This window comes from Salvelinus fontinalis, chromosome 10 (genome assembly GCF_029448725.1).
Source record: "Salvelinus fontinalis isolate EN_2023a chromosome 10, ASM2944872v1, whole genome shotgun sequence".
Lineage (NCBI taxonomy): Eukaryota > Metazoa > Chordata > Actinopteri > Salmoniformes > Salmonidae > Salvelinus > Salvelinus fontinalis.
Window position 1 is genome coordinate 41,370,555 of NC_074674.1, and position 14,107 is coordinate 41,384,661.

Sequence of the window (14,107 nt, forward strand, 5' to 3'; positions counted from 1 at the left end):
TATTATTATTACTACTATTACTACTACTGTTATTATTATTATTGTTATTATTATTACTACTACTACTACTGTTAGTATTATTACTACTACTACTGTTATTATTATTATTATTACTACTACTACTGTTATTATTATTATTATTATTATTATTACTACTACTACTACTGTTTATTATTATTATTATTATTACTACTACTGTTATTATTACTATTATTACTACTACTGTTATTATTATTATTATTATTACTACTACTACTGTTATTATTATTATTATTATTATTATTACTACTACTACTACTGTTTATTATTATTATTATTATTATTACTACTACTGTTATTATTACTATTATTATTATTATTATTATTATTATTACTATTACTACTGTTATTATTACTATTATTATTATTATTACTACTACTGTTATTATTACTATTATTACTACTACTGTTATTATTACTATTATTACTATTACTATTATTATTATTACTGTTATTATTACTACTACTACTGTTATTATTGTTATTAATAATATTATTATTATTATTATTACTACTACTGTTATTATTATTATTATTATTATTACTACTACTACTGTTATTATTACTATTATTATTATTACTACTACTACTGTTATTATTACTACTATTACTACTACTGTTATTACTATTATTATTATTATTACTACTACTGTTATTATTACTATTGTTACTATTACTATTATTATTGTTACTGTTATTATTACTACAACTGTTATTATTATTATTATTATTATTACTATTACTACTGTTATTATTACTACTATTACTACTACTACTACTGTTATTATTATTATTACTACTACTATTATTATTATTACTGTTATTATTACTACTACTGTTATTATTATTATTATTATTATTATTACTACTACTACTGTTATTATTACTACTATTACTACTACTGTTATTATTATTATTACTACTACTACTACTGTTATTATTACTACTATTACTACTACTGTTATTATTATTATTACTATTATTACTATTACTATTATTATTATTACTGTTATTATTACTACTGCTACTGTTATTATTATTATTATTACTACTACTACTGTTATTATTATTATTATTATTATTATTATTATTATTACTACTACTACTGTTATTATTACTATTATTATTATTACTACTACTGCTGTTATTATTACTGCTATTACTACTACTGTTATTACTATTATTATTATTATTATTATTATTACTACTACTGTTATTATTATTATTATTATTGCTACTACTGTTATTACTATTACTACTGTTATTATTGTTATTATTATTACTACTACTACTGTTATTATTATTGTTATTATTATTATTATTATTACTACTATTACTACTACTGTTTTTACTATTATTGTTATTATTATTATTACTACTACTACTGTTATTATTATTGTTATTATTATTATTATTATTACTACTACTACTACTACTGTTATTATTATTATTATTGTTATTATTATTATTGTTATTACTACTACTGTTATTATTATTAATATTACTACTACTACTGTTATTATTACTACTACTGTTATTATTATTATTTTTACTACTACTACTGTTATTATTACTATTATTACTACTATTACTACTACTGTTATTATTATTATTATTACTACTACTACTGTTATTATTACTGTTATTATTACTACTGTTATTATTATTATTGCTATTACTATTATTATTATTACTGTTATTATTACTACTGTTATTACTATTATTATTATTATTGTTATTATTATTACTACTACTGTTAGTATTATTATTATTGTTATTATTATTACTACTACTGTTATTATTGTTATTATTACTACTGTTATTACTATTATTATTATTATTGTTATTACTACTGTTATTATTATTATTACTATTACTACTACTGTTATTATTATTATTATTATTATTACTACTACTGTTATTACTATTATTATTACTGCTACTGTTATTACTATTATTATTACTACTACTACTGTTATTATTATTATTACTATTACTACTACTGTTATTATTATTACTACTATTACTACTACTGTTATTATTATTATTACTACTACTGTTATTATTATTAATATTATTATTACTACTACTGTTATTACTATTACTACTGTTATTATTGTTATTATTATTACTACTACTGTTATTATTATTACTGCTGTTATTATTATTATTATTATTACTACTACTACTGTTATTATTATTAATTTTGTTATTATTATTATTATTATTACTACTATTACTACTACTGTTATTATTATTATTGTTATTACTACTACTACTGTTATTATTATTATTATTACTACTATTACTACTACTGTTATTACTATTATTGTTATTATTACTACTACTACTGTTATTATTATTATTATTATTATTACTACTACTGTTATTACTATGACTACTGTTATTATTGTTATTATTATTACTACTAATACTGTTATTGTTATTATTATTGTTATTATTACTACTATTACTACTACTGTTTTTACTATTATTGTTATTATTATTATTATTATTACTACTACTACTGTTATTATTATTATTATTGTTATTATTATTATTACTGCTATTACTACTACTGTTATTATTATTACTGCTACTACTACTACTGTTATTATTATTATTACTACTACTATTACTACTACTGTTATTATTATTATTGTTATTACTACTACTACTGTTATTATTATTGTTATTACTACTATTACTACTACTGTTTTTACTATTATTGTTATTATTATTATTATTACTACTACTACTACTGTTATTATTATTATTATTGTTATTATTATTATTATTACTACTACTACTACTACTTTTTTTTTTTTTTTTTTGTATTATTTTTTATTTTTTTGGGGGGGGGGAGGATCAGCTTAGTATTGCGGAAAGAATGTTGCTTCCAATGTAATTGTCTGCATCATTTCCATTCCCCCATATTTTTGGGGGTAAATATATATATCCATACACGTATGCATACATATACACATATATACATACACATACCTATATAGACATACATACTTTTTTAAAGAATATGCCTTTATTATTATTCCCCGCGACCCTACCACCAATCCCCCAATTGGAGTAAACTTATAAACACTTCTGCTTTTACCTTCAATTTCTATATCTTATACCTATCTTACAGACACAGTCCACTTTACAATAGTTCTCTCTTATTTGTTCTTAGTCCTTCCTCTATTTCTGTTGTCCATCCAATTTTATTTCCACTTGTAACTGTGCTATTTCACAAAAGCTCCGCACCTATACACATTTCACAGATCCCGTATGCCCTATATTGTTTATCTTGTTATTAGTCCCACCCTTCAGGTCCACCCAACCCCTCCCATCTATCTTCCAACATCATCCATTTCGGATTTCTATTTGCCATACATTTCTCAACTGTGCTGTGATGCTTCACAAAAGACCTGAACCTTCCTATTCTCATAGCTTCTACAGATTGTAAATTAAAAATAAACATCTTTGCCAAAATAATTATTATATTATTGATTGATTGACTATGGCTTTTCAAATCCCCCAGTATTGCTATCTGTAGCGTTAGTTTTAGGCAAATGTTGCAATTCTTCAGCCATTCCTGGACCTGTGACCAAAAACGAGCTACATATGGACAATACCAAAATAAATGATCTAATGACTCTGCCTCCTCACAACAGAATCTGCAGAGCTGGGAAGATTGTATACCCCATATATATAACATTCTATTAGTTGCAAGAATTTTGTACAGTAATTTATATTGAAAAATTCGAAGTTTTGAATCCGGCGTTGTTTTGCGTATCAATTCATAAACCATGTGCCATGCAATGGGTACATCGAAAATCTCTTCCCAACTATTTTGCAATTTGTATGGCACAGCTGTTAGTTTTTTGGTCCTTAAATGAAATTGGTATATGTTTTTATTTATCACACTTTTCTTTAACCATTTTTGTTCTTTAATACAGGGCCGACATACAAGTTCCTTATTTTTTTCCCCTTCTACTTGCCTCTTCCATTTTTGTGGTAATGCTGCAATTAATTGGTTGTAATTTTGGGTAGAGCAGACTTTTCCATATGTCTGTGTTAGCTGCATGTGTGACATAACTCCACCAGTCCTATTTATGCTATCATTCACAAAAATTATACCTTTTTTAAACATTTCTTCGATAAATACATTTTTTTTATCAATTATTATATTTGAATTTAACCACAATATTTGTTGTACTATTTGTTCCGTCCCTTCAGGTGGATTAAACTGAAATTGCAACCAACTTTCTAAGGCTTGTTTAAAGAATAAGGATATTTTGGAGATCATTTCCTTTTCAAACAACCGAAAATGAGCAGGTGTAATCTGAATAAAGGGAAAAAGGCCCTTCTTGAACATAGGATGAGACATTCGTACCAGTTTACTAGAGAACCAGTTTGGATTTAAGTATAACTTTTGTATGACCGATGCCTTTAGTGAGAGGTCTAATGCTTTAATATTTAATAATTTCTGCCCTCCGAATTCATATTCGTTATATAAATAGGCCCTTTTAATTTTATCTGGCTTGCTGTTCCAAATAAAATTGAATATTTTTTGTTCATATAATTTAAAAAACAGGTCACTAGGAGTAGGCAAAACCATAAGCAAATAGGTAAACTGTGATATGACTAAAGAGTTAATTAGGGTGATTTTTCCACAAATAGACAGGTATTTTCCTTTCCATGGTAGCAAGATCTTATCTATTTTTGCTAACTTTCTATAAAAATTTATTGGAGTGAGATCATTTCTTTCTTTTGGGATTTTTATACCGAGTATGTCCACATCTCCGTCAGACCATTTAATTGGTAAACTACATGGCAATATAAAATGTGTATTTTTTAGTGATCCAATACGTAATATGGTACATTTATCATAATTTGGTTTTAATCCAGAGAGGATAGCAAAGGTATCTAGATCCTCTATGAGGCCCTGGAGAGACTCTAGTTGTGGTTTTAAAAGAAAACATGAATCATCAGCGTACAATGACACCTTAGTTTTTAAGCCATGGATTTCTAATCCTTTAATATTAATGTTTGATCTAATTTTAACAGCTAACATTTCGATGGCAATAATAAATAGATATGCCGATAGTGGACAACCTTGTTTTACTCCTCTAGATAGTTTAAAACTTTCTGAGATGTAGCCATTATTTACTATTTTACACCTAGGGTTACTATACATAATTTTAACCCATTTTATAAGAGATTCCCCAAAATTGAAATATTCTAGGCATTTATATATAAACTCCAGTCGTACTTTATCAAAAGCCTTTTCAAAATCAGCTATGAAAACCAGGCCTGGTGTCCCCGATATCTCATAGTGTTCTATTGTTTCCAGTACTTGCCTTATATTATCTCCAATGTATCGTCCATGTAAAAAACCTGTCTGATTAGGATGAATAATATCTGACAAAACTTTTTTTATTCTATGCGCCAAGCATTTTGCTAGGATTTTTGCATCACAACACTGAAGTGTAAGAGGTCTCCAATTTTTTAATTGGACTGGATCTTTATATATACCACTTGGGTCCTGTTTCAGTAATAACGATATCAGACCTTCTTGTTGTGTGTCTGATAATCTACCATTTATATAGGAGTGGTTAAAACAAGTTAATAATGGTCCTTTGAGTATATCAAAAAACGTTTTGTATACTTCCACTGGTATGCCATCCAGCCCTGGAGTTTTCCCATCTTTAAAGGCCCCAATTGCAACAAGCAGTTCCTCCTCTGTAATTTGGCCTTCACATGAGTCTTTCTGTTCAGATGTTAATTTTACATTATTAATAGGAAAAAAATCCATACAATTAGTTTCAGTTAGTGGAGATGGAGGAGCCTGAAACGAAAACATATTCTTAAAGTACTTTACTTCCTCTTTCAAAATATCATTTGGTGAATCATGCGTGACTCCATCATTTGTCACAAGTTTTATACATTTTTTTTGGTAGCATTTCTATATTGAAGATTGAAAAAGAATTTGGTGCATTTTTCCCCATATTCCATCCAGTTCGCTTTATTTTTATAATATATTACACTGGATCTTTCTTGAATAAGTTCCTCCATTTCTTTTTGTTTTTCCTCTAAATTATTCTGTGCCTCTATGGTACCGTTTTTATTGCTATCTAACTGTACTGTTAGTCCTTCAATTTCCTTTGTTAATATGGACTCTTTTGATCTAAATTGCTTTTGTTTTATAGATGAGTACTGAATTGCATGGCCTCTAAAGGCACACTTAAAAGTGTCCCATACAATAAGGGGATCTGCTGTACCTATGTTATGTCTGAAAAAGTCAGTTATAAAATCTTCTGTCCTAGTTCTAAACAATTTATCATCTAGTAGACTTTGATTAAATTTCCAATATCCTCGCCCACGTGGAAATTCTGTAAGAGAAATATATATGCCAATTATGTGATGATCCGACCGCATTCTATCCCCTATCAACACTTTTTTAACTTTTGGTGCCAGAGAGAATGGAATAAGAAAGTAGTCAAGACGACTAGCTTGATTCAGCCTCCGCCATGTATATCTCACTAAATCAGGGTATTTAAGTCTCCATATATCCACTAATTCCAATATATCCATGACATTCATGATTTCCTTAAGTGCCTGAGGGTGATAATTTGTAGTGTGATTTCCTTTCCGGTCTATAGAGCTATTTAAGACCGTATTAAAATCTCCCATTATAATAATAGAGTCTAGTGTTGCTTGTAGAGTTGATAAGTTCTTATATATATTTTCAAAGAAGCTTGGATCATCATTATTCGGACCGTATAGGTTAACAAGCCATATTTGTTTATTGTCCAATAACATATTTAAAATAATCCATCTACCTTGAGGATCTGTTTGGACAATTTGCACATTTGGATCAAAATTATTGTTAATTAAGATCATCACCCCTTTTGAATTTCTTTGCCCATGGGAGAAATATATTTTGCCCACCCAGTTCTTTTTCCACAAAACTTCATCTAAAACTGTTGAATGGGTTTCCTGTAAACAATAAATATTATAATCCTTCTCTTTTAGCCAGGTAAATACTGATCGTCTTTTCTTATTATCTGCTAAGCCATTACAATTGTAACTGGCTATACTTATTTCACCACTTACCATGAGACACACCTTTCATTCTTTTAATCAGAATATATTTTTGTAAACGTACTATTAAAACGTAACATAATGATTGAGTGTCTATATAGTTGTACCATGATATTTGCATTTCTACTAAGTAAACCTCCAATTGGTCCCTACTATTCCACCCGCTAAAAGGCCTCATCTCGAGATGGCTTGTCATCCCAATGCCCGGCAGACCACCCTCGACCCCCTGTATCCCATAGCCCTGAACCGACTGGGATCCATTCTTTGAAAAGAGCATACAGTTCCATTTACCGAATTGAAGTAAATCAATTGCCATATGCATTTCCATTGCCGTCACCTCGATTTGTATTATATATAGCTGTGGATCATCCTCTATTGTACCTTACATCTTTTACTTCTTCTTTCGCAACAGTTGTGGGATACACACATACACACTCAGCCCTTACCCCCACACAACCATAAGCTCACTTTCTCAACAGTTGCACCATCCCAGAGCCCAACTCAAGATGGGTCATGATTTCCAAATGCCATTGCAGTTGCAGCTGCATGAGAAGGCCTGCAAGACCGCGCAAAAAAATAAGCAAAAATTGAAATTTATTTACCATTGTCATATCCTAGATAATGGCCGTCAAATGTACACCCTATTCCTGAAAAAAACACCCACAATACGGCCACCAGTCATGACCATGTCCCCACGCATCTCCATGCAGTCCGACCTTGATTCTGTGCCACCAGGGCCACAATAATATACCCCCTCTCTGAATGTCCGAGTGTGACCCCCTCCCCATGGGTTACTGCAGCTAGTGTTGCCAGCACTGCCACTGCCTGGGTGGGGGTACCCCACCGGAATCCCCACCGGCTAGGTACAAGGTCGTCAAGGTTCTCATTAGCAGCTTTGAGAAATTCCTTGTATATTTTCCTCTCCCTTTAGGGGGCTTTGGCTTTGCAGGACCAACCCTGCCAAGCAGGCTCAGAATCTTGAGGGGGCAGTGCTGCTCTTGGTCTCTGACCTCATTTTAGCTGCATATAGACCGCTTACAGCGAGCACATAAAACAGTTAGGGACTTCTCCTTAATATCTGGGTCATTCAGGTGGGTGTCTAGGGTATAGGGCCATAGACAGTACCATTAAAATAGGATAATAATTAGATATAATTTATTAAGATAAAAAAAATGTAGTTTTCCATGATAGGACAATAAATAAATAAGACGTATAATTCATTATAAAAGTATATCCATCATCTGAACAACATTGAAAGCCCTCTCATACCCGGCTCACAGCAATACATTGGCTCTGGGATATGCAACCATTTCATTACTCACTCACTCAACTTTCCAAACATAACAAATAAGATAAAAAATAAAATAAACACAAACCATACCATCCACACATACTGTGCCTTCTGTTTACTTAGTTTTTATCTTCACTATGTTGAATTAGTGCTTGTGTGTTCAATTAGTTATATGTGAAGATTTATAAAAAAGCTATATTTTTTGTTGTATTGTTACAATCAGTAACCGGGCTTGAATTGTGTTTATTTTCCTCGTCTATGAGAATTGTGTAAATTTTAAAATAACCATGGAGTAGTCTTTGTGTCTCTGAACAACTGGTTATCAATATATAGTTTATCAACGACGAGAGCTACTCGTTTCGCTTTTAATCTGTTTTCTTCGAAAATTGGATACAGAACTTTGCGCCGTTCTGCAATTTCTTTCGGAAACTGATCATTCATGCCAATTTTGGTCCCAGCAAGTCTTTTACCTAGGCTTTTAACCATTATTTTATCTTTAAATGAAGCAAATTTTGCAACGATTGGGCGTTCGTACCTCTGCCCTCTCTGTCCGAAGCGGTGAACACGTTCAAGTTGGATTTTGTCGACAACTTCGCATGGAATCTGAAGCGCTGTACGGAGGAACTCTCTAACTATAGATTCAGGAACTTCTCCTTCTTTTTCTTGGATACCTGTAAGTACCAAATTCTCTCTCATGGATCTAGTTTGAATCTCCAGTAAGGCTTCCTTCAGAACGATGTTCTCTTTTTTAATTCCATTCATTTCGGTTTGAATCTTATTGACTGTCCCTTTTAGCGCGTGTGTTTCCTTCTCCAATGTCGCAGCTTTTTCATCACTCATCTCTAGGCTTGCCTTTAACTCTTTTATATCCTTACTAAGTAATTCAAGTAAACCCAGTTTGTCATTTATTGATTTTAACAGATCAGTTTCGACCTTTACCATTCCCGGTGGTGAGAATATTAAATCGTCAGTATCTGTCGAAGAATCTCGCTTGCGTTTATTTATTATTACTACTACTACTACTGTTATTATTATTATTACTACTACTACTATTATTATTATTATTATTACTACTATTGTTATTATTATTATTATAACTACTGTTATTATTATTATTATTGTTATTATTATTATTACTACTACTACTGTTATTATTATTGTTATTATTATTATTACTACTACTGATTATTATTATTATTGTTATTATTATTATTACTACTACTACTGTTATTATTATTATTGTTATTATTATTACTACTACTACTACTGTTATTATTGTTATTATTATTATTACTACTACTACTACTGTTAGTATTATTACTACTACTACTGTTATTATTATTATTATTACTACTGTTATTATTATTATTGTTATTATTATTACTACTACTACTGTTATTATTATTATTGTTATTATTATTATTACTACTGTTATTATTATTATTGTTATTATTATTACTATTACTACTACTGTTATTATTATTATTATTATTATTATTACTACTACTACTACTGTTATTATTATTATTACTACTATTACTACTACTACTGTTATTATTATTGTTATTACTACTACTGTTACTATTATTATTATTATTATTATTACTACTACTACTACTGTTATTATTATTATTACTACTACTACTGTTATTATTATTATTATTATTATTATTACTACTACTACTGTTATTATTATTATTATTATTATTATTATTACTACTACTACTACTATTTTTATTATTATTATTATTATTACTACTACTACTACTGTTATTATTACTACTACTGTTATTATTATTATTATTATTATTATTACTACTACTACTACTGATATTATTATTGTTATTACTACTATTACTACTACTGTTATTATTATTATTGTTATTATTATTACTACTACTGTTAGTATTATTACTACTACTATTATTATTATTATTACTACTACTACTGTTATTATTATTGTTATTACTACTATTACTACTACTGTTATAATTATTATTATTATTACTACTACTACTGTTATTATTATTGTTATTACTACTACTGTTATTATTATTATTATTATTACTACTACTACTGTTACTATAACTACTACTGTTATTATTATTATTATTATTATTATTACTAATACTGTTATTATTATTGTTATTACTATTATTACTACTACTGTTATTATTATTATTATTATTATTATTATTATTATTGTTACTACTACTATTATTATTATTATTACTACTACTACTGTTATTATTACTACTACTGTTATTATTATTATTATTATTATTATTATTACTACTACTACTGTTATTATTATTGTTATTACTACTATTACTACTACTGTTATAATTATTATTATTATTACTACTACTACTGTTATTATTATTGTTATTACTACTACTGTTATTATTATTATTATTATTATTACTACTACTACTGTTACTATAACTACTACTGTTGTTATTATTATTATTATTATTATTATTATTATTACTACTACTGTTATTATTATTGTTATTACTATTATTACTACTACTGTTATTATTATTATTATTATTATTGCTACTACTACTACTGTTATTATTATTGTTATTACTACTACTACTGTTATTATTACTATGATTGTTATTATTACTATTATTGTTATTACTACTACTGTTATTATTACTATTATTGTTATTACTACTACTGTTATTATTACTATTATTGTTATTACTACTACTGTTATTATTACTATTATTGTTATTACTACTACTACTGTTATTTTTACTATTATTGTTATTACTACTACTACTGTTATTATTACTATTATTGTTATTACTACTACTGTTAGTATTATTATTATTACTACTGTTATTATTATTATTGTTATTATTACTATTACTACTACTGTTATTATTATTATTGTTATTATTATTATTACTACTGTTATTATTATTATTGTTATTATTATTACTACTACTACTACTGTTATTATTATTATTATTATTATTACTACTACTACTACTGTTATTATTACTATTATTACTACTATTACTACTACTACTGTTATTATTATTGTTATTACTACTACTGTTACTATTGTTATTATTATTATTACTACTACTACTACTGTTATTATTATTATTACTACTACTACTGTTATTATTATTATTATTATTATTACTACTACTACTACTGTTAATATTATTGTTATTACTACTACTGTTACTATTATTATTATTATTACTACTACTACTGTTATTATTACTACTACTGTTATTATTATTATTATTATTATTATTACTACTACTACTACTGTTATTATTATTATTGTTATTACTACTATTACTACTACTGTTATTATTATTACTACAACTATTATTATTATTATTACTACTACTACTGTTATTATTATTATTATTATTAATACTACTACTGTTAGTATTATTACTACTACTATTATTATTATTATTACTACTACTGTTATTATTATTATTATTATTATTATTATTACTACTACTACTGTTATTATTATTATTATTATTACTACTACTACTGTTAGTATTATTACTACTACTATTATTATTATTACTACTACTACTACTGTTATTATTACTACTACTGTTATTATTATTATTATTATTATTACTACTACTAATGTTACTATTACTACTACTGTTATTATTATTATTATTATTATTATTATTATTATTATTACTACTACTACTGTTATTATTATTGTTATTACTACTACTACTACTGTTATTATTACTATTATTGTTATTACTACTACTACTGTTATTATTACTATTATTGTTATTACTACTACTGTTATTATTACTATTATTGTTATTACTACTACTGTTATTATTACTATTATTGTTATTACTACTACTGTTATTATTACTATTATTGTTATTACTACTACTACTGTTATTATTACTATTATTGTTATTACTACTACTACTGTTATTATTACTATTATTGTTATTACTACTACTGTTATTATTACTATTATTGGTATTACTACTACTGTTATTATTATTGTTATTATTACTATTATTACTACTATTACTACTACTGTTATTATTATTATTATTATTAACATTTTCGAGTTGACAGAAAGTGGTTTAATTTCAAGTTAGTGTACTGTTAGCAAGTTAGCTAATGCTAGCATAAAAGCGTAATGAAATTGTTGCCATCGGAGCTGGTTAGGCTGTTTTTGTGCTATCCAGAGGTAAACACATCATCGGCCAGAGTGTGCGCTCTGAGAGCGAAACGAGATGGGTGGGGCTAAAGCTTTAGGGGGAAGGTGTGATCGATGCTGAATGTGTGGAGACAAAGAAGAGCTCTTCACTAGATACCAAAACATTTACACTTCTCAAAAGTGAGTTTACCTCTCAAAAGCGAGTTTAATTCGGGCTTTTATAAACTCGATATAAACGCTTCCCTTAATTCGGTCTTTTATAAACTCGATATAAACGCTTCCCTTAATTCGGGCTTTTATAAACTCGACATAAACCGTCCTCTTCTACTCAATCTTCTCTTGTGCTGTAAAGTACCTCCTTGAGGGACGAGACTATCTAATCATGTGTTATTGTGATTTCTATAATGATAGCTCCCATTTATGGAAAGATATTGTGATTGATTGGCACCCACTTGGTTATCCATTCAACACTATGAGGGGTAGTGAATGAGGACATGGGAACAGAGCAACTTAAGGAGTCGGAAAGCCCTGCTAGGGGGGCGATTTGTAACTGGGAATGGGAGGGAGCTTGGCACAGTTTGCCCTGTGTGTGTACAAACAACATCCACACACACACACACACAACACAATAACAGCCTATCAGTGTTGGCACACAGGACGTTGTTAAGCTCTGCTGGGCCCATCTGTTTCCTCCCGGGCTATATATACACACACACAGACAGTGAGCTAACAGAATTGTTGGTGGATTGTACTGGCCGGGGTCTCAATGCAGGGGATAAGGAGAAGAACAGAATCATATGTCATGCGGTGCACAGTTTAAACCCTCACTGTGTTTAAACCCTCACTGTGTGTTTAAACCCTCACTGTGTTTAAACCCTCACTGTGTTTAAACCCTCACTGTGTGTTTAAACCCTCACTGTGTTTAAACCCTCACTGTGTTTAAACCCTCACTGTGTGTTTTAAACCCTCACTGTGTGTTTTAAACCCTCACTGTGTTTTAAACCCTCACTGTGTTTTAAACCCTCACCGCACTGTGTGTAAACCCTCACTGTGTGTTTAAACCCTCACTGTGTGTTTAAACCCTCACTGTGTTTAAACCCTCACTGTGTGTTAAACCCTCACTGTGTTTAAACCCTCACTGTGTGTTAAACCCTCACTGTGTGTTTAAACCCTCACTGTGTGTTTTAAACCCTCACTGTGTGTTTTAAACCCTCACTGTGTGTTTTAAACCCTCACTGTGTGTTTTAAACCCTCACTGTGTGTTTAAACCCTCACTGTGTGTTTAAACCCTCACCGTGTGTTTAAACCCTCACCGTGTGTTTAAACCCTCACCGTGTGTTTAAACCCTCACTGTGTGTTTAAACCCTCACTGTGTGTTTAAACCCTCAACGCACTGTGTGTAAACCCTCACTGTGTGTAAACCCTCACTGTGTGTTTTAAACCCTCACTGTGTGTTTAAACCCTCACTGTGTGTTTTAAACCCTCAC

At 28.5% G+C, this 14,107-nt stretch overlaps 1 protein-coding gene across 2 annotated transcripts in view; it reads left to right on the forward strand.

Moving 5' to 3' along the window:
- gbe1a (glucan (1,4-alpha-), branching enzyme 1a) overlaps nucleotides 1-14,107 on the forward strand; it is a 249,035-nt gene that overhangs the window by 42,736 nt on the left and 192,192 nt on the right. The gene's annotated exons all lie outside the window — the stretch shown is intronic.